The 23,355-nt window shown below is 40.3% G+C and overlaps 1 protein-coding gene across 13 annotated transcripts in view; it reads right to left on the bottom strand.

Annotated features, from left to right (window-relative positions):
* Positions 1-23,355, bottom strand: part of si:cabz01090165.1 (uncharacterized protein LOC100333421 homolog) — a 359,346-nt gene that overhangs the window by 273,430 nt on the left and 62,561 nt on the right. For 8 of the 13 annotated variants that reach the window (XM_044202660.1, XM_044202664.1, XM_044202662.1 and 5 more), the window contains exon 2: positions 10,539-10,578. The gene's annotated coding sequence lies outside the window, so the exon portion shown is untranslated. Of the gene's footprint in view, positions 1-10,338; positions 10,405-10,538; positions 10,579-15,041; positions 15,139-23,355 lie in introns of all 13 variants that reach the window. The other 5 variants (XM_044202653.1, XM_044202661.1, XM_044202655.1 and 2 more) reach the window with 3 other exon arrangements.

The raw sequence follows: 23,355 nt of genomic DNA, 5'->3' as shown, positions 1-23,355 counted from the left end.
TACAGCAGCAGAACGTGCCAGGCCAGCCCCTTTATTTCTGTCCAATAATAAACGGCCCGACAGCACTGCCGTCCCAGAAGCCCCCGCGGTTGCCATGGTAGTTAATGAGGCTAGTTAAGATCAAAGACACAAAGAAGATTGTTGACTCTCCAGGGGAGGCGAGTCGAGCCCAGAGGAATGCAATTAAGGCTGAGGCAGGGATCCTCCACATACCTGATGTCACGCTAACAAGTGTGGACGAAGCTTCAGGACTCACAGCAGCTTCAGGAGGCATGATCACGGTGTGTGTGCGGGAATGTGTGTGTGTCTGTGTGTTTGTTTCATAGAGAAAGAGAGGGAGCGTTACACAGGCTGTATCTGAACGCAGAAGAGAGCAGCCTGTGTGTGTGTGTCTACAAAACAAGCTTCAACATGTGCACACATGAATCTGTGTATCCCAAATTAACTGTGTGTGTGTGTGTGTGTGTGTGTGTGTGTGTGTGTGTGTGTGTAAATTGAAAGCAATGGGTGGGCACAGAGGGAGATGAAATGGATAATGGGTGCTCACTGAAGGCAAAAAGCTCACCTCTAATAACACAGACTGGTGGTTACAATTACTATAATCACCAATAGATTTAGTGTAACTGCCATTTTAATGTGATTTTTTATGAATTGCAGAAATAACTTTGAACCAGAGTGAGCACATTTAATCTAATTACATACAGAGTTCAATTATTGGTTTTGTGCGTAGTTTCTCTGAAGCAGCAGGGACGTCCATGAGAAGACGCGTTTGCTAAACAGTGTTTTTGCTGCTCTGAATTCTATTTCCTGTGACTCCTGCTGTTAGTAATAACAACGGAGGAGTAATAATATGTACGGTTATGGTAAATCTATTCTAATAGCACTTCTCAATAATAAAGTTAAAAAGTGTGTGGTATTGAAATAATAATAATAAAAACAGCCCAATAACAGAACAACCGCAAACACTTGATTGAAAATAAAATGATATTAAAACCTAGATTGGAGGCAGATGGTGAATCTCAGGGGTCACAAGATAATTAAAGGGATAAGACACTGGCACTGGCCTACTGTGCTGCGACTGGTTCAGGCCCAAACCTACATCCAGGACATGGTCAAACCAAACACTGCGGCCCGTCCACTATGCTCTCCTACTGCCAATCGGCTGGCTACCCTCTCACTACAAGGGGCGCTCAACAAAATCCTGGCTGTTTGCGGTTCTGGCTCTACAACGGTAGAACGCGTTCCCCTTTGAACGTCAGCACAGCGGAAACACTACACATCCTCTGTCGCAGACTGAAAACTCACCTGTTCAGACTGCACCTTGGCCCAACTCTCCTCATCTCTTGCTGTTTCTAAATGCAGCACTTGAAGCAGTTCAGCATATTTGATGAAGTGAATGTACTTGCATGATTCTTGCAATTTTTGGATTGTATCAACATGGTTGGATGCGCTTATTGTAAGGTGCTTTGGATAAAAGCGTGAACTAAATAAATTTAAATGCAATAGGGAATGGAGAGAATAAAGCTTGACACTTATAGGGGCCAGAACCATCAATCCTTGACTTTTAAATTTGGATCAAATTTGCATTTACTTAATCAGTCAAGAGTTTTCACACTGTTTGACAGCAAGCCTTTACAATAAAAGAGGTTCCTCATGTCATCAGACAAACCTTTGTGAGCAACCTTAACGGACAGACGCTTAAGATGACCAACTGTATTAATTCACTATCAGTGGCTCTGTCGGCCCACTGATTCTCACACTGCCGCTGCCGCTTCCTGTCTGATCGGACCTGCTGTAAACAGCTGCTGCAGCTTGTGTTGATTGATTTTCTTCTTGCATCACTCTGGCCTCCTTCTGTTTTACTTTCTTACTATACTTGGTGATGCCATCTCTTATCGACCATATCACATTTACAAACTTCAATTGAGCTGTGTTACGTAAAAATCTTAAATGTTACAGAAAACAACAAGTCCTCATACCTGAACAACAAAATAGGCCGTTTGTTAGTGCCTTCCAAAGACTACCCACAGGGCTTCGCCCAAGAAATCAGTCTACAAGCCTCAATCAGTGTCAAATGCTGGATATAAAAACTAGTGTATGATGTAGTACCATTGTTTGATTCTCTAAGCTTAACAAAGCTAATATAACACTTAATGAAAATATAATGATTTCCTCTAACATTAGAATATGCATTTTCTGATGTGCCATCTCTATGCGCAAGGTCTTCTTATGTTTAGGCAACTAAAACTACTACTACTACTACTACTACTACTACTACTACTACTACTACAGAAAGATCAAAGTCCTGGATGAAAGAAACCAACGTTGTCTGTTGGAGACGAGACTGTGTTCTGCAGTGTCATGCTTCTTCTGACATTGCTTCTGAGAGACAAGTCATTATTAGAAAAATACACGTTGATATATGCTGAAGTTTTTTGTTTTGGTGAGGGTTGAAGGGGTGTGTCAGTGTCACCACACAGATCTGAAAGAACAGTAAAGAGTAACAGACTGCAGAAAAAAAAACTAAAACTTTAATTACACTGGAACACCAACAGAGACTGAAAACACACACACACACAGACACACACACACACATATTGACTTATCATCCTAATGTTCAGTGAACATGAATGTTCAGTTACGCATTGACAGTAATGGTGTGGTTTCATGTCTACAAGAGAATAATCAGGAAGATCAGAACCACGAGAGACACATTAAAAAACTAAATGTAATGTTGCCATCACTGTAATGGAATCAAAGAAAAGGCTCAAATCAGGTTTAATTAGTGTGCGTGAGTCATTTCTAGCTCGTGTCACTTCTACTGCCTCCGCAGAGCCTGTTTCCACTTTGCTTTTGAGCAGTAATTATTTATTTCTTCATACTGTGTCACTGAAACAAAGCATGCAACCACCCAACACACACACACACACACACACACACACACACAACACTTATACATTACACTGAATTTAACGGCAACATTATGTAACGCTGCCTTCAAATGGCGCACATGAGCTCCTGTTTTCAACATGGCAAGTCAAGTACAGAATACGTTTAGGTCATAGAAACATTGTCAGGTTCAAGTTTCAAAAACGTATCATGATTTTGTGTTTTCTGCATTTAAATTCAATTAAAAGTAAAAAGTATATGCAACAGAGCACACACACACACACACACACACACAGTCATGTTACAAAACATGAACGTGGTCGACAACTACTTAATAGAAAACAATAAAACATAACTTCTACAGATTCCAGCTTTTTTCAAACACATCAGTGTACAGCTCGTGAGCTCAAGCTTTAAAAAAATGAAGGGTTGTTCAGTGGTTCGTTAAAATGGACTCCTCTTGTAAAAATGGTAGACATGACACGACTTGAAGGTAATCAAGTCTGCAGCTGTCATCAGTAACTTTTGCTAACACTCAGTTTTATTGTAATTACTACACAGGGCAGCAAGCAATGATATGGTGATGGGGAGCCTATTCACAGACATTTCAAATTGCTAGTGAATACATAGCAGCCATAATAGTATACAATGGAAAGCTAGTATTTTACAGTGTTGAGGGCAAAGAGCAAATGACTGCTGCTGTGATAAATTCCAGAGTTGTAAAATCCTGCTTCAAAGGAGTAAAATCAGCAGTGCTGCATTGTGTCATCTAAAAAACCCTTTTTTGAATGTGCATTTTAATGACATTTATATCACTTTTTCATGTAAATACTGAGACGATGACACTGTGACTCTCTTGGGAGAGAGATTTTAAAACACAGGCAGAGGAGAGACAGAGTGACAGAGACAAAATGACAAGGATGGAGAGAGAGACAGAGAGAGACAGACAGACATTAGGGTGACAGGAAGCGGGAGAGAAACCAGAGGTGGTGTGACAGAGCAGCGGATGGACGTTTGTGTGTGTTCCAGTTTGGAAAGCTCGGCAGGATAATTGGTGTCAGAGTCCAGCTGAAGAGCCTATCATTGCTCGGCTCTGCAGGCTGGCAGACTGTCTCCCAGAACAAAGGTGGACAAAGACAGCGATAAAGACCTGAAGACGGAATAATGACAGTCAGAGCACGGACTAATCTTTTTGCCAGAAAGTTCGGATTGTTACTCAGTTTCTATTTTTTGCTGACAAAGTTGATAAAAGAGACAGCTGTGGTCAAACCGTCTGTCTCCTCCTGAATGGTAGGAAGACAGGAGACAAAAAACGTCCCCGCTCAGCAGAGATTTTACAACAGCAGCCGGTCAGCAGAGGTACGTGAAAAGAATAGCTCGCAGTAACAAACGCATAGAGAATTATCACCAACTCTGCAGCTTTATGGAGCCTCTTTATATTTAGCCTCCTTTAGCTTAAAGGTTTGCTTTTACAGCACATTTACTGTAAAGTAGCGTCTGTGTTTCCAGCAGCAGCAGGCAGCTGTTTATCAAACAAGCTCTGATAAACCCACTGTACACTACCTGTCCATCACCAAACAGCAGAAAGACACAGTTCGAGCTGCTGAAGAAAGGGGAACATCTAAAGAGCCACATAGTTCTGTCAGAAGAGGGTGGAGACCAGACCAGAGCTGAGCGGAGAGGGAATATCGGACTTAAATTCATTAAAAAGGACACAAATCCAATTCCAAATAAGTATCAATGTTGCTCAATTTCTGCTGGATGTCTAGGCAACGTTTTGCTAACGTGTTAGCCACAAAGACTTAATGGAATGGAAATAACATCCCAGGACTATGTGTCTGTCCGCTTCTTTAATAAGAGAGGTGCTGTTAGACGGAGCCAGGCTGGTGATTTCCCCGTATAGAATAAGAATAATAAAAGATGTCAAACTGTTCCTTTAAGTGAGGATAGAACTTGTAAGGGTTAATAATGTTTTATGTTGATAACTTGAATAAAGCTCACACCATTTACACATTTTTGCTGGTGATGTAACTCACTAAAACTAGTCTGTTTTATTTCCTTACAATCTGTGAAAGACTTTATTCGGTCCAGTCCAAGTTGTTGTTGGTCCACAGCGTTTCAACACTGGACACCGTCCCTCACTAACAGGTTTGCATCTTTAAACATAAGACTTTAAAAAGTACGACCCCCCCCCTAGATGAACACACACCATCTGCCATGAGTTTGGGTGGTTGAAGAAAGGCTTGTGTGGCAAGCTGCACACAGGGATTGGTTTAGTTTAAACAAACTTCAAAGACCACATAGCAAACTTTAAGGACTTAAAATAAATCCATTGGAATCCATTCAAGAGAACAGTAGTGGGACTGTCTTACTGGAACTCAATCAAACGCTGAAGCTTTGAAATTTTCTTTCAAGTTTTTAGAGGGGAAAAGAAGCACTTCATCAGGGAACCTGGTCTGATGTGCTGCACTTTGAGGGGAAACGTCTCAGTGGGAACGGATCTCTTATCAGCTACAAGCTGAGAGGAACAAACATTTGTTTAATTTTCAATGATGAATAATTATTAATATATTTGGAACAAGGGGCAGAGAGATTAAAAAACATCAACACTTTTAACTGAAACAGAAAGATATTGGTTTATATTAGATTATTCCAGAATTTAAGAGCACCAGTCCATTGGCCATACTGGTTTGACAGGTTAATAACCCCACAGCCTCATGTTACCTCTTACTGATCAAGTGTTTGTGTAGATGTTGTAAACTGCAAAATGATGCATCTCTTTCCAGAGAAGGAGAAATCACAGTGCTGAAGATCAGCAGCATGTTGGGACGAAACTGAAAGACTTACAAGACTGTTTAATTTAATAAGGAGAAAGTAATGTATGCTGTCACACGTGAACTAGCTAACATATGATACAGTTGCCTCATTAATAATTCAACCATCACTGACTGATTGCTTCTTTGATGTTTTTTGCTAAGATGAGGATAGCTGTATCACACAAATATGCAAAAGAAGAGCAAAAATCTCATCGAAAGTCTGTAAAAAAAAGATTCAGCAGACAACATTTAAGAGGTTACAAGTTTCTGTTACAAGCAACTAAGTGGTGCCAGCAGCAATTACCACCTCAAGTAAATGCGGCATAAAGTAACATCCGTGCCCTCCTGTAATCCCAGAAACGTAGCTGAGCAGTCAGTGTGATCAGAAATGTGAAGGGATGCAGTACACACGTGAACTGTCCAAAATGCATAATTCTAAGAAACAGGGAACTGCTTCATAAACACCGCAAAAATAACCTGTTGTATATTATTCTATTATTATCTTGATGCTGGAAACGATGTATTTGCGGCGTAGAGGCACAACAGGCTGCTGGTGTCCGATTCCACTTATATAACTCGTCTGGTGTCTGAGGCCATCTGTGTATTTTCAATTGTGAGAATCGGTTTCCCACTTATTACTATTAGTCAGCTACACTATGTCCACAGTCATTTAAAAAGAGCCACATAGTCGTTTTACTATTTTTAAAAAAATCTTCAAGTGGTCATCCTTAGAGAGGGGATCTGGCTCCTCTGAAAAGGTTATTATTTATGTGTCCTTATGTTTCTTTACTCTCTGTAAAAGGCCTTTGAAACTTTACTGTCATAAAGGGCTGTATGAATAAATAAACTTCTCTAAGGCACCAGCAGAGCCAAATGTGGAACTTACATATTGGTACAATGAAGCATCATATAATCCATCTGTTTTCTGTTTAACTCCCCCCCTCCGGTCCCACTAAGCAACCTAACAGTGAATTAATTGTTTCTCTTTATTCACTTCTGCATCTTTAATAATGCACGTTTTTGCATGGATCAGGGCTTGTTTTCACTTACTGTTTGCTTGTTTTCCAATATTGACCAGAGTGATCATTAACTGGGATCTGTGTATGATGCGATGCTGCAGTTTGTAGTCTGGTAGCATAACATTGCACAATGGACAACGGCACACCAATTGAAAAAAAGACTAAATTTTCAAACACAAGATACAGCAAAACAACCTTGTTTCTATTGGCCAATCACTCCAATTGCGAGTTGAACAAAGGTGACATTTATCCTTCAAGTCTGCCAGAGCACACTCCAAAACAGGAAATGCATTCTTGAAGTCATCAGTTGCACTGGCGTCAATTGAGGCGTTGTGATATAGAAGCTGCTCCAGAAACAGGACAGCATACCTTCTTCTACCAGTTTTCCTGCCTCATATTTCCTCGTGATATACAGTTTATACTCTGTTATGCTTAGAAATATGCACTGTGGTATTATGAAAAGCCACTGCTCTGTACTCACCTATCACGTCTTAGACGCTTCAAAGTTTTTATCGATGTCATATAAAGTGCAATATTTTTGCAGCCATTCTCTCATCTGCTACGTCTGGATAATGATACCTCAATCTTTTCTACATACATCCTCCACTGACTCCAGCATCACTGCTGCTCTGTTTTTATAAGGCTGAGGGAGGCCACTCTGCTCATAACAGGAGAGAATCCACAACACGCACACAGTAAGCAGGTACACACCCGTGTTAGGCACATGGATGCATTAGCATACATAAAACATATTTTAAGTGTTAAGCACATATAAATAAACATGAACTCACACCTACACATATACTCCACATACTGTATTACTGTAAGTGGCCTGTACATGCTTAAACACACATACAGAATGAAGTGTGTGGGCACTTACAAACTACACACAGACAAGTACAGGGTTGCAAAGAAACACAGGCACTATATGTGGAGGACACTACAACTATCTATTACTGTTGCTCATATAAACAGCAGAGTGGGAGATTTTACTGGAGCTGAAGAGAGCAGAGGAGAAGGTGAGCTTAAGAACTTGAGGTGTAGCAATAAAGAGATGATCTATCTTCCTTCAGCCATTTTATTTAAAAGCAAGGTAGTTTGGCTGTTTATATTTAGCGCAGGTTTAGGGTTGTCTGAGAACACAAGGGAACATTTTGAACAAGGTGACAAATCACTAACTGCTTGCTGAATCATCAGCCACTGTGGTCTGCGGACTAAGCACCTGGTTTCCTGTTCTGAACATCATGTGACTGAAAACATTAAGCACCTTTAACCAATAAAAAATTTTAAATAGTTGAACATTTGCAGGTAGGCCTGTTGGTATGCAACACACAGTATCTGTACTGGGGTTTAAACAAAGCTATAATGTACGTGAAGTGAAAATGAAGCCAAAATAACACATTGTGAGTGATTTGGGAGCATTCCTGCGTGAACCAAGGCGGAATATTTTCAGGCGGTGAAGTTTGTAATGCTGCAGTGGTGGAGGACATAATCTGAAGTCATTTTCCTGCAGCAATCTAAGTGCTTGCATTAGTTCTGGGTATCAGCTAGTACTAAAAATATATCACTCATGCTCTGAAAAGATAGCATCAGCGGTCCTCCAGTAGAAAACATGTCGGAGCTTTCAACTCATTCAGCTGATGAACTTCCCTCAATAAAGCTTCATCTTGTATTTATGTCATGAATAAAGAAGGATTATCATTTTTGTAATTTAACACCATTGTAAATGAGAATCCTCTTTTAAAGTGAAGTAAAGGTTGTTGATGATGAAGTCAAGTGGAGCTGGTGCTCGGGTGTCGGATGTCTGGACGCTGCCTCGAACAGTCTAAACAGGTTAAATGTAGACTTCAGGGATATGTGAGATGTGACTTGCCAAATGAAGTCCTTTGTATTCTTCTAAAAACAGCAGAGACAGTAGCTCATTAATAAGAACCTCATTAATCATAGTCATAACAGCGGTATCATATGTACACAGATGTGTCTGACATGCCTGAGTTACAACGTAAATGTGACTGAATGAGAACATTATCCCAACACGGCAGCATCAAACTGTGCTGAGACACTGATGGGCTATGTTTTGTACATTGCTCTTTGTTAATAACGAAAAACCACGAGAGATATTTTTTAGACGCAGACTTAATTAATCTGGGTCTAATACCAACAAGAAACCGGATCCAAAATGAAACTGGCTACTGGACACGGACTGTAAACTCTGCATTGTAGGAGTTTTCACTGTAGGTGAACATCAGCTGAGCACTGAAAACTCCAAACAAATGCTCTGACAGCACATTGCACTATGTCACCATCTGCTTGCCATTTCAATAGTTCTGTAAAATGAATTCTCCTGCTGTGATGTTCGTCCCGATTCCAGTTAGATTCCATTAGAATCATATAACACTGGGGATGTAACGCAAAGCTACTGCAACTGATTAAAAAAACAACAAAAAAACCTGCATTCATATCTGTTTTGGGATAGTGGACATTAGGTATTGTCAAGACCGCTTCATTTTCTGTGTTAAATTGTTTTCTACTGCCATTTCTACTCCTCATATGTATAAGTTTAGCTGCCCACATGATATACAAAACAAATATATCCTTAAATTGATCAAGTAAAGCGTGATTTGTATTTGAACCCCACCTTCAGAAAAAGAAAAGAAGTGTACTGAGTCTAAATAAAAGCTGTGTCACTCGTACCGGTCCTGGAGGAAATTGAACAGGAGGTTCTTACAGTGGGAAAATATAAATGACAGTTAAATTGAGTGATATTTTACATTATTTTTCTGATCCCTCATGATGCCTTAATCAGAGTTATAATTGGCTTAACAGCCATCATGTGTGTCTGTTCCTCAAGTGTTACATCACTGATACATTAATCAACATCTCTATTAAAACTCAGTATTTAACATGCATCAGTTGTTTACAGAGGAAGCCCCGCCCGCCCCTTATCTGCGGTCTGTTTGAATCCCATTGCAGACGAGTGTGGATGAATGACTGCAGTTTATACAGATGATAGAACGTGGTGGGTCCATTGTGATCAGATAGAGGATGTTCTGTCATTACTGCGGTCCCACTTCCAGATAATGCCCACTCTAATCTGATTCAGTCCATTATTCAGACAGATATTTGACTGTCAGTGGTCAGCAAGCAGATAAGTGGTAGCATTAGAGGACGGGTGGGCCGCTACTGTTTGTGTGTGGATGTGCATGTATGTCTTTCGGGGTTTTACTCAACTCAGTTTTTTTTTGTAAAAATGTGTGTCCAAAGTTGCCCATGTGTTTGATCGTCGAGCATGCCTGATCCCAAAACTCTCTGCTGTATGACCCATAATGCATCTGTCTCTTCAATGATTGCTGTTTTTTGACACTTTCCCTTCTATAGATACAGCTTTTCATTTATCCAACCATCAAGCCATTAAATCTATTATCATTCATTCCTTTTTAAGTCTACAATCCATCCATCCTCTTATGTATATACAAAAGTCGTGACCAAAGCCTGCTTCTTTTTATTTATATGATATATAAGCCTATATATATATATATATATATATATATATATATATATATATATATATATATATATATACCACAGCAAATTCCTTGTGTGTGTAAACCTACTTGGCAATAAAGCTGATTCTGCATGTTTCTTCAGAGATTTCTCACAGTTCAAATGGAGTTCAGTCTCTGATACAGAAAGACAGGTACAACAAGGTACAGATTACACATCCTGGATCTGCGTTGGTGAAGAAATTGCCACTCTTAACTAGTGTTTGGATTTGGATTTTGAAGTTTCAAAAACGATAAAGTTAATCACTTACCTTTCTGTCATCTGGTTGCCAGATCAATCCTTCCCGACACCTGAAACAAGAACAAAATTGAAAAGTTCTGTTGATTATTTTTTCACAACTTTTGTTAATAGAATAATTACTGCAATCGTGTCGTAATAGTTAACTTCAGGAACAGCAATAACATCATATGGACACTGGACTGGTCTCTGTAGGAGAATCCTCTGTAATCTGACCAGAATCAGTTTCTTAATTCATCGAAGCTAAAGAGAAAACCTTAAAAAAAAAAATAATAATAATAATAATTGTTGAACATTGATGACCAGGTTATCTGTTGAATGATTGGGCTCTAGATAAGATAGATAGATAAGATAGATAACATTTGATAAAATCAACTCTTAACGGACTATTTCCAGCGGCGGATGAATCCACATGTGGTGCTGTAGTGAGTGTTTGGGGCAGCAGGACGGTGTGTGTGGGGCTGAGTCAGAATAAACTACAGTGTGTGTGTTCATGGTGATGAAGGAACATGTCACCCAGTGCAACAGTGAGGCTCACTGATGTGTTTTAATAGTTTCTGGACAACGATGGAGCTCTGCAGCTCAGAGGAAGAAGATAGCCGACATCAGGCTTTAAAATAAAATAATTAAATAAATCCCCAAACTGCAGCACTGAAACAGTCTAAAACAAATTAGACTGCACGCCTTTACTCTATCTCTCAAACATCTTCATTACAGTGGTTAGAGAGAGGAAGAGCAGAAGAGGGAGATGACAGAGGAAATCATGAGTCAGATTTGATGTTATAGCTGAACCCACTGAGTCATCACGACACAAATTCTCATTCCATATTTTAGCATTTGTTGGTAAACTGCATCTCTTTGCAATGAAGAAACGAAGCAACGCGGAGGCAAATGGATTCCTTTCAAAGACGCAGAGGCAGCTGACAAATGGATGTCATCACGGAGGAGAAGGAATGAATGGAAGCAAAAACAGAACAAATTGCAGGAATGAGTTTTGTTCCATCTACATGTCTCTGTATCTGATAGATGACTTATAAACTCTAAGAGAGAAAGGGGAGGAGAGATAGAGTGAGATTCTAGGAGACAGAGAGCAAAGAAGCTGAGAGAGAGAGAGCAATTCAAAAAATGAGCAAAACCTAGATGATCAATCAGCTTTGAATACGCTTTTCCCCATTTTGTCCTTTCTTGTGCTGTCTTCTCCCACTTCGTCCTCTTCCCTCCATCACTCTTTTCTACATCCCTTTCTTCATCTGTCCCTTATTCACTCAACTTTTCTTTCCCTTCCCTCTTTTTCCTTTTCTTTCCACAACTCATTGTGGAGAAAATCTCATCAGGCAGTGTAGATTATCAAACGTCTTCTCAGGCTGTCTGCCTCTGAATTAAATTAGACTACTTGAGTTTTAAAAGCCAGCCGGCTACTTTGATCTCAAGATAACATCGCTAACATCACATAGGGCACTACAGGTGTGTGTGTGTGTGTGTGTGTGTGTGTGTGTGTGTGTGTGTGTGTGTGTGCTTGTACTTAAGAGATGGTTTCACAAAAAGTGAAAATCCTCTAAAGTGAAGACACAGTGGTTCTTATTTTAGGAAGGAGCCATTTTGGGATTTGGATTTAAAAGCTGGGGCAAACGTTAGGTAAAGGTTAGGTTAAGCATTTAGTGGGCAGGTATATTAGGATTAACAAGTAGTGGAGCTTGGTTGAAAAGGCTTCAGGTATAGAGTGAAGTAAAGGTACAGTATGTGTTCCTTTGTCACTCTCAGCATCAAAGCATCACGTTTCAGTGTGTGACGGCTCCAGCTGTCACTGCTTGCTGCAGGAAGTCGACCTTATTTGGAGCAGCGCCCGCAGTGCTTCCTGGTGACCCGTGATAGGAGGAGGTCCCATGTTTCACTTTGAGCTCAATCAATTATGAAGGTAAACACAAGAAGCAGTTAATCTGCTAATGACCATCCTCTGTGGGTTTATATAATCTTATAATTGAGTAATAACATGATAGACAAAGACAGTTGTGTGCTACAGTTACAGCAGCATCGAACATTAAACCAGGACACAAGCTTTGGGATTCAATTCAGTTAAATTATAACTGATAACAGTTACATATCATACCACATATACAACAAATATGTATATTTAGCTGTCACTAAGAATGCTTGGGATTACTTGGGATACATTATTTCATTTATCTACATTAAGCCATCTAAACAAACCTACACAACATGAACTGCAATGTACACGCATGACAAAGGAAACCCATAGTTGAGTACACACAAAAACAATTACTGTTGACAGATAAACACACAAAATCTAAATTCTGAGCATTTGTTTTCAGTCTGTTCTTAAAAAAAAAAAAAGTTCATATTGAAATGCCACATTTTTAAAACTGGTAGGGTATCGCTTTAAAATAAGCCTTGTCAAGGGGATCAATCCACCATTGTGCGAGAGTTGGCAAAATAGTCAATGAAATCATCACCGGGCTGCCAAATCTGCTAAATGTACTGTATATAAAATCCATGTGAATTCCAACAGTTCTGTGTAGGGCTGAAACGATTCCTCGAGTAACTCAATTACTGAAAATCATCAAATCAAATGATTTGCATCAATGCTTTGTTTAATCCATATAGCTATATACAGCGCACTGTTTTTCGCACGGATGATTATTACTGTCGCACAACGCGCTGACGCTGTGTGATCAGAGACAGCGCGGGTTACACAGAGGAGGAGGACAGAGAAAACAGCGAGGGGCGCAGAGAAGAGACAAAGTGTCCACGAAAACTCTGTACAGTGTGTCTGTTGTAAAACTGAACCAGCCACAACAGCACGACGTCTGTGCTTCAGCATCTCAGCAGAAAGCATAACGTTCCAGTCTCTGCGTCCAGTCCACAGAGGTACATGAAGGCTAGTAAAGAATGTAGGCTACGTTAATTATGGCTATATGTAATGCTAGTTAACGTAAATCAATGTGGTGGCTAGTTATGATGTCCCTAAGTTAGCTAGGTTTTGTTCAAGATAGTAACCACAGAAAATAAAAGGCTGCAGTCAGTTTGTGAAAGCCTGAGCTTCATTCATGTTATTTATTATTATGATAGTCACAGTTCCTGTCCACTCGTTTCTGCCTCCTACAAATGCCACAAAGAAGACAGAAAAGGCTTACGTTACGTAGTTAAGTTTCAGAACTACAAGTTTCAACCTAAGTTTATATTCACTTTTTTTTTTAAAGCAAAAGGTGCTTGTTTTTGCATTTTAGAATTTGTTTTATTTTTTAAACCCAGAATGTAATGCGGCACTTAAATCCACTAAATGGGTTTATTTTTTCACGTTATTGTATGCAATTTAAGGAAACCAATTAGTTGTTCATTTTAAGAGACACGTCTTATTTTCTCTTTTGCATATTTACTATTGCTCTTTAATAAAGCATTTCTTATCTGATTACTCGATTAATCAATGGAATAATAGGTAGAATACTCGATTACTAAAATAGTTCATAGCTGCAGCCCTAGTTCTGTGTTTACTAGTGCACAATAAACAAAGAAAGATATATCATGATGTGTGCACAGGAATAAATTAACAATAAAACACTTCCAAACAAGGGAACAGGGTCATAACATGTAAATGTTCCATGTTTCAAGCTACGTACTGTAGGAGTAGCCATCATGTCAGGGCACTCCACTCCACAGCTGATCACAAGCCTGCTGCATCGTTGTAGAGGAAGCAGTGGTCATGGTTGTCTGATCTAATCATCTGTAGACTTCAATGAATCCAAACAAGCACTCACTGATATTCTATTATGAATCCCTCCGCTGTGTGCCGTTGTTAATGCTGAGGCTCTTTTAAAGATGATGGCAGAAAACAAGCAGGGAGGGCTCTGAAAAGTTCAAGCAGACTTTGATGCTAAGTAAAGGAGGAGTGCTGGAGGGAGGTATGGATTCAAGGGAAGACTAATAGTCTATTATTGTGTGGTTTTCCTTTTAAAAGTTGGTATATGGGCTAATGGTATTCAGCAGGGAAAGTTTTTATGCTGATGACGGTGTATAGTTTCAAGTATAAGTAAAGGAGTAAACAAGAGAAGTGCTGAGGCATGAATGTATTAGCATTTGGACCAGCAGACAGGCAGGTTGGACCAAGTACACACACATATACACACAGTATATATTCAATAAAGACATCATATTTGTACATCCACACACAGCCACCTGTGCACACACACCTGCCTACACACATACACATGCAAGACTAATCCAGCATTGACAAGAATAAAAAATTTCTAACTTTTAGCCCAAAGGAACAGTGGTTTGGTTTGAGTCACGATACATGACCAAGTAGATTTGTGTAACTTTGTGTTCCTTAGTTTGCTTTGTCTTTAATGCTAGCTAGCTTCCTCACTAGTCCTGTAGCTTCATTGACACACAAACAAGGGCTACCACATGATGCTTCAAACAGCACTTTTTGGTAACTTTTTTAACTCCTAATTTTGTTCATACACTTTAGCTAACATTCTGTAGACATTGTTGCTAGTACCTTTTTTGTTTCTGTGTGCTGGGTCCACCTCTGACTTCTGATTAAGATGGCCTCTTATAATCTTCAAACAGGAAGTTGATGAGGCCAAGTTCCAGCGCTGCCGGGGGGGGGGTCAACAAACAGGGCACCTTATTTAGATTCAATAATTTTAGAGTTGAATGTTTGGGGGGTTGGTAATAGGCCAAACATATGCATATGTACACTTTATTTACTTAAATCCTTATACATTTTATTTGCTGTGTAGAATTAATATGTTCTTTCTTACCCCCTGCTGTGTCTGTACAGGCTAAACTATGTGTATATAAAACCTCACTTTGGTTCATTAATTGTGTTCATTAATTGTGCATAAATGAGTCCAGGCTTCATTTGCTGTTTTAGGTTTTCTTTTTCTTATTTTGAATCATTTGATGTGTCTCGTATACTTATGTTCAGTTGGGTAAGCCTTCCCCCCCCCTCAAGATAAATTTAGTGTAATGATTGTATTGTTTTCTTTTCTTAATTTCAAGTTTAGGTGACACCACTGCAAGGCAAACACAGCAAAGACAGTATAACATGTCAGTATACAGTCTTTGCTGTGCCTTGCAGTGGTGTCACCTAAACTTGAAATTAAGTTTAGGCTGAGAGATACAGGGATTAAGGACAGTCTGACACACACAACCTTCCAGCAGACATCATCGCAGAAAACTCATCGGTTGAAAGGAAAGCCCTTGTGAGAAAACCATACAAGGAGAATTCAATTTCAAATCTGCCTGCAGATGATTGTAAAAGACACTGCACCCAGCCACAAAAGAGCTTAGGTGCAGAAGGCATCCCATAGATTTCTACTGGAAGTAGTTTCAGATTTAATGTAACAGTCTCATCCAAAGTGACAAAGTAAGACAGTAGAACAGTAGCAGAGTAACTAGACTGCAGTCAATTTATGAAACTGGAATTTTTGATCACAAGTCACAGCCTGTTGACACTGAATCATAGCAAAGTTACTGTGGTCCAAGAACCGTCAGGTAAAAAGGCATTAGGAAACAAAATAATGGACATGGGCATTAAGAGCTATGTTCTTGGTATTTGTTCGTTCTTTGGTAGTGATGGTGAAAGGAAAAGTTCTTTAGAGCTGCAGTGTTAGTGATAATTCTGTCATTTAAACACCATGGCCAACCCCTTTTCCCTGTTTGATTTTAATTCCACATAAATACAAAAATAATGTTTAATGCAGGTTTAATTATTATTTACTCTCATGCTCTTGTCTCTTGTTTCCTCAGAGCTAATAAATCCTTTTAAAGACCTGTATAATATGACGGCCGGCCACAACTGTGACTCATTACAATTATCATCCTGTCACAGCAGCCTATTCTCACTGCACTGCTGCAGCTCATTAACCCCCTCACATCTTCACTGCACCTCTCCAGCTGATTATCTCTGGTTGGCTATGAAGCAGCAACAACACACAGATTGCTAATTCAAATGAAGGTGCATGACACATGCCTTGATACACACAGCTGTGCATTCACACTGATCATATTATATTAGTTGTTTCTGCTAGGGCAGCAACTAATGATGACTTCTGATGATCTATTTTTTGAAATGTTGAAACACGGTAAAGTGCCCATCATAATTTCCCAAAGACCAATGTGATGAGTTAAAATTGCTTGTTTTATCCAATCAACAGTCCAAAACTCAGATATATTCAATTTACAATGAAACACACCCTGCAAATGCTTGGGATTTTTGCTTGATAAATTATTTTAAACAATTAATCAGTGATCAAGATTATTATTTTTTTTGTCAATTAATATGTAGAATTAATTGACAAATTGTTACAGCTCTTAGAGAGGCAGGGCTGGACTGGCCATGTGGCAGACCGGACACTTTCCCCGGGCCCGATGTGCCTTTTGGGCCGACACAACTGTTTTTTGGGTTTTTTTTGTCTGACTGGTCCATAAATCAGGTAGCCCATTGTTTTTTTTCCTTGACACTGGGCTGGCCCAATAACAGCTTTAAATCCCTCTCCTGGCCTCTGGGCTCAGTGCCTTCATTAACAGCCCATCTGCAAAAACAGAGTGCCAAAATTACACAAAGCAAGAGCGAGAGAGATTCATCTTTGATTACACACCAGTGTGGCTGACCGTCCCAGGCCAGTGGGCTACCGGCCCACTGCGGTTGGGTATTACGTCTGTCAGCCTCTCTCCCAGCCAATTACTGTTGGTCCAGTAGATGGTAACTTTACCTGGGCCCGCCCCTTTCCCCTCTGTGATGACATTACTTGGATAACTAGGAGTGGAGCACGATGGACAAATAAAAAAAAAAGAGAAAAAACAGAAAGGTGGTGCTGAAAAGCTGAGAGAGAAGAGGTTGAAGTCTCTTGAGGCTGATGCAGCCAAATGTTTTAAAGTATCAAATTATTCATTTGGCGCCGTTACCAATCAATCATCTCAGCCCAGCGAGCCCAGCTCAACTGCAGCTGAAGCGGTGAGACAGAAGACAACAGGAATAAGATAAGGTTTGGCTGGCTATTTAGCAATATATCAGGTGCCTTTTGTTGAAACATGTTTAATTTTTCATAAAGTCGATGCGCTTGTCAGTGTCACTTTTCACGAACTTAATAAAAACAGTTTGACGTGCTACAGCAAACTTTCGAAATGTTGAATTAACTGTTGTGCATGAATGGTTATGATTATTGACAAGTTAGTACAAACTAAAAAATTAGAGACTAACCACCAATTTTCTTGCACAAGGATTTAATGAAGAACAAAATCTCTAGAAATTAAACTGCTGTATTGTCTAATTGGAATTAATATTAGGTGTTATATAGTGTATTATTTTAGTACGTTAATGTAATCTTGTTTAAGTGTGTGGGTGGTGGTGTCGGGGGAGCCCAGGGGCCATCTTTCATTCCCAGTCCAGCCCTGTAGTGAGGTATTATAATAAGCATCTTGGGTTTAAGAGCAGATACTTTTCTAAAAATATTTGTATTAATATTTGTCTTTAATCCCTTTGGACAGTGGTCAAAAATACTATATTTAAAAATCGTATGTTATATTTAGCATAATGCAATAGAAGTGAAAGACAACTGGTGATGCTTTAAAATAAATCAGAATCAACTTAGTGTTGACACCTTTTCACTTTTTTGCAGTGTTCAGCTGCTTTCAATAAACATGCAGCCAATCTGCCTAAAAAGGTGAAACCTGTAACTTTCTTCAAACTACAGCTACGGTGATTATAGTCTGTAGCGTGTAGCCTTGAGTTAGGCTGTTTAATCTTATTGTTTTTGGTGTGTAGTGATATATCAACTGGCAACATGGACATGAATATTCACTGCAGTAATGAAGTTAGCACTGGCTTTGTCAACTGAACAGGTGGGAGAGGACAGGTGCAGAGTGTCTGCGACCACATTAAAAGCCTGGTTTTTAGTGTTTCACCACACAGATGGATATAAAAACATATTCATTAAAACCATGATGGATTCAGCTTTAAAACTGTCTGTGAATACAGCTACATCCTGTGACAATGAGCTATATTCACATTTCTGAGTTCTGAGAACAAACTGCAGAGTTCTAGTGCAGCATCCACAAGGCCGGATTACATTGAATATGAATGCATCCACAAAATGTCACAGGCTGGACTGTGTTCATTCAGTTGTCCGTTTTCATGGCCTCAGTGTCACCTGCATGAAAAAGATGTTACAGCCACCCCCCCTCCCCTCCCCCATCCCAACTGCCCTCTCTTCTCTATTCGTCCCCCACATACTGTCCCCCTTCTGTTCTCTTTTCTTCTCCCCTCCCTGTCTCTCCTTGTCATTAGGTTTGTGTAACTCTCTTAATGCAGCATGACTGTATAAAGAGAGTGCATAAACTAATGGGCAAGTGCAAATTTTCCTCCTTTCTCTTTGTCTCTTTCTTTCTTTCTACACGCTCATTTCACAATGCCTCTTTTTAGCTCCTAAACCTCGTTTGGCTCACTCCCCTGACCCCTCTCCAACACCACCTCTTTCAGGCTTTAGGTGGATTTATAGTTGTGCATTAGGAAGTTATATATAGCCTCTGTGGCTCTGCACATCCACAGACTGCCACACAGGAAAACTGTACACAACCACAGTAAGTATGGCAGGTTCCAGTCAAAGCAGGAAGCTGGTATATAAACTGACTTTGGAAACAAACCCCCACTTTTACTAACTTACTATGAAGAGATTATTATACAATTTGTCTCGCCCAACTGCTCCTGTTTCTTGGCATGTTGGACTTTTTAGTGATGCCACCATATGTACAGAGCTCAGTGAATAACTTAACTGGGAGTAAATAACCTAAATATGATCAATACTGTCTGATCCTCTTTTCCCTCAAAGAGTCATTTTTGACACTTTGGGAAGCTCATGAATTAGTCTGAACACACACTTCACACAAAAGCCCCTCGCCCTCTCTCCCTTTCCTTTTTCTCTCTCTCTCTCTTCTCTTCATCTACCGCCTCTCTCTATGTCAACCCTCCCACTCTGTCTCTCTCTGACATGAGAAGTCAATTCCAGTGTCTCTGTCAGCTGACGCTATGCTCCATGACAGCGAGTCTGCTGACACTCACCAGCAGCTGAAGCATCACCACACAGAGGGTACAGCCTGTTACACTGAAGGGTGGGGGGTGGGGGTGCATCTTTGTTGGTTGGTCTGAGTGCCCTCTGTGTGTGCGAGCTTCTGTGTCTATGTGCTCGTGTGTGTGTGTGAGTCAGGGTAAGTGGTGCATGCCTTATGCATGGTGTTTTGAGAGCACCCATGCATTCATGAGTCTCTGCGTGTCTTTCTACTATCTGTGTGTGTCAGATTGGTTCTGTGTTGATTTCTGCCATCTCTTCTTCATGAATGATTCAAAAAGGAGTCCAAATAGGACTTTTTTTCTCTCTCTCTCTCTCTCACACACACACACACACACACACACACACACACACCTCTATCTATCTTTGTGAGGACCGTCATTGACAGAACGTATTCCCTTACCCCTAACCCTAACCTAATTCTGACGTAACCCTTAAAGCAAAGTCTTACCCTTCAAACAGCCTTTGAAGTTGTGTCCTCACCTTCCAAACATCGGGTTACGTAAAGAACGGGCCACATAAAAAATGTGTTTCAGTCCTCACTATGTAGCAAGTACAATTACACACACATTTGTTTCACTGTCCCTGTGGGGGACAGTCATTGACATAATGCTTTCCCTAGTCTCTTACCCTGACCATCACAACTAAGAGCCTGCCCTTAACCCTAACCTAACCCTAAAACCAAGACTTAACCCTCAAAAAGCAGTCTCTATGGGGACCTCAGTTTTTGTCCCCACACTGACACAAGTCCCCATGGGTTAGTGTGCATTCAGGTTGAAGTCCCCACTGGGATATATGAACATGAAACACACTCCATCTCCCATGGCATATGCCATGTGTGTGTGTGTGAATGTATTTGTGGAGTAGCTGTGTGTCTGTATGCATGTGTGTGCTTGTGAGTGAGCCTCCATATGTGATTGTACACATTTGTGTGTGTGTGTGTGTGTGTGTGTGTGTGTGTGTGTGTGTGTGTGTGTGTGTGTTGATCAGAGAGGCGGCCCGAGGCTGTGGCCCGATCAGATTGAGTTGGCGGAGCAGAGCAGAGATCAGGAGGAGACAGAAAACCACTGAGGAGAAGTCTGGGACTGCAGACACACACACACACACACACACACACACACACACACACACACACTCGCAAAAAAAAAAAAATCCGAATTAAGGTGCCGTTTACCAAAACATTGCATGGGACTAAAACTAGCCCCAACTAATGCTGTGTTAGCAACAAACAGTCCAAAATCCAAAGAGATTCAAATTACAGTGAAATAACAGCAGAGAAGATCAGACAATCCTAACATTTGATAAGCTGAAACAGGCTTATTTTGTTTTTTAATACCTAAAAGATGAATTGATAATTGTCGATTAATTTTCTGTTGATGGATTAATTGACTGTTTCAGTGTTGTGTGACAGTAACGCAGGTGGCAGAGCAGGTTGTGAATCCAAGACCCACTTTGTAAAGCCTTCTGCTACGTTATCAGAATAAAGTCCATTTATCATCAATCCCTGAACTACCCGTTAGTTTGCTCTCTAGCTTAATTTCTTTCCTTGGAGACAATAAATACTGCATTATTAGAAGAGCACAGAAACGGTTTAATACATTTGGAGAAAATTAGAGCTGAATCAGATTTGTGGTTTATTATAAAATAAAAAAAATCCTTCTAGTTTGGATTCTCTCTCTCTCTCGGTAACCACAAAAATAGTTTAGAAGAGTGTGCGAGGTATACATACACGTGTACTGTATACATGTCAGTCCATGTGGGCTCGAAACCGCTTCAAGTGTGTGACACTAGAATCAAAGGTCAGATCAAATCAATAAATATATTTTCTGTTCTACAGAGACTGGGAGGTCCCTGAGAAATAAAGGTGTGCTGCCTATATCAGTATAAATAATCCTGCTTCAGGGATTGCTTCAGTGATTTCCAAACATGATCATCAGTCTTAATTTCTAGATTCATATCTGCAAACTCTCGGCTGAAAACGCGACGATACATTCATGAATGAGAGTGACAGGAGCTCTGAAGGTCTGGAGTCACCAGCAGTACGACACCGTCTAAAATAAGCAGAAGAAAGCTCTCTCAAAATACGGAGCCCAAACCCATCAGCCGCCCTGTGACCGACAGTCCTACCTTTCATTTCAGTTCTCCCCCGTAACAAACGTCACCCTCTTCAGATTAAATATGGCTGAGTATTAATGGCTTTAATAAAGTTGCTGTGTAGTACGGACGTCACACTGCCTTTACTAAGCAGTCAATTAACTCATAACTTAGCAGTAAGCAGATGTGCATCAACCCATCACCGGTGCACGAGGTTACATAGAAAACAATGGGTGCTGCATCATACACCTCCAGTGTTGTGTTGCCCCTTAGTTTAAGCCTTTAGCTGTCAGCTGTGGAACAGTGGTAGATAAACTCTGTAGTAACAGTGAGTACAAGAACAATGGTTACATGTTTTTACTGAATACATAACGAGAAATGTAATACAGGACGTGGTAGGAAAACAATTATTTCTACAGTTCTGCCTTCGATGGCTGACCCTGCAGGAGGCTCTGCTTTAATCAATCTGTGTTTTGTTGGGTTCCAAATCCTGTCAGAGGTCATGGGGTCAGGGAGGCAGCATGAATACAGTTAAGAGGCTGAAATAGGCCACTGCTGCTCACCGGAGAATCACAAGGTGCAGACGCGGAGTCTGAGCATTCGCAGGGAATAATTAATAGAATAGTTTAATTTTCCCAGGAGAGGAAGACAGCTGAGGTTGGATGGGGCAGGGAGATATTCAAAAGGCAAGAGCAGGAAGTTTTTCTTAGTAACTAATGGTGTATGTCACATTTAAATTTAACACATGTTATCAAAAACAGGGCCACACTTGTGAAAGCCTCAGGGAGGGAGCAGAGACATTAAGATCGCTTTGCTGCTCATATTTTAGCTTAATATGCCATATGGTGGGCTGTTTCTCCGCCTCCATTAGACCCTGATGAATACTGAGATCGCCAAAATACATTTGTTATACGATGTTGTTGAAATGTTTCCCCCATTTATTTAATAATGGGGTCTTTATTTATCATTACCATTTAATTTTTCATTCCTTGCAGCAACCACATGCTGTACAGCTTGTCTATTATATTAGTATACTCTGGACTGAAAGATTAACACTACATTAAAAATCTCAACATGTGTTGACCTGCTCAGCACACAGAACATTACTACAGCCTGGTGCTCTCATTCGGTACAGAGTCGGGGGGGGGGAGAGACAAGCACATTTCAAGGTGAAGTTTAAAAAAGGAAGCCAGTGTAAAGACTGAAGACTGTAGTTGACCTCCGCGTTGTCCCTACTTTCCTCCCCCAAAACTAACTAGGACAAATAAAGGACAGGGCATCTGCCCTGGAGGAAAGCTAGAGTTAAACAATTCATTTCCAAAGTACACGAAATTACTGATGTCTGAACATTTCTCATAATTCCATGTCGAGCATACTGGCAGAGAAACAAATGGAAGCTGGACTTGCATTTAACTGCAATAATTGATTTGAATTAGTGAAATCATTGTGTGTAGCTGACACAATTCCAGTGTGTCCCTGATGCTGTTTGTTTCACCATAAAAAAAATAAATCAATAAAACCACACCTGTGAGGGTTCACTAATAGATAGTTTGATTTTAAGGAGTCACAAGCAGCCGAGCTTGGGAACCACTGCGATAGCTGACAGTGCACCAAGCCCCATACAACAGCAGCAGCACAGATAAGATG

Source organism: Siniperca chuatsi, linkage group LG7 (genome assembly GCF_020085105.1).
Source record: "Siniperca chuatsi isolate FFG_IHB_CAS linkage group LG7, ASM2008510v1, whole genome shotgun sequence".
In the NCBI taxonomy this organism is placed as follows: domain Eukaryota; kingdom Metazoa; phylum Chordata; class Actinopteri; order Centrarchiformes; family Sinipercidae; genus Siniperca; species Siniperca chuatsi.
The sequence above is the reverse complement of the archived record's forward strand: the minus strand, read 5'-3'. Positions and strand labels throughout refer to the sequence as shown.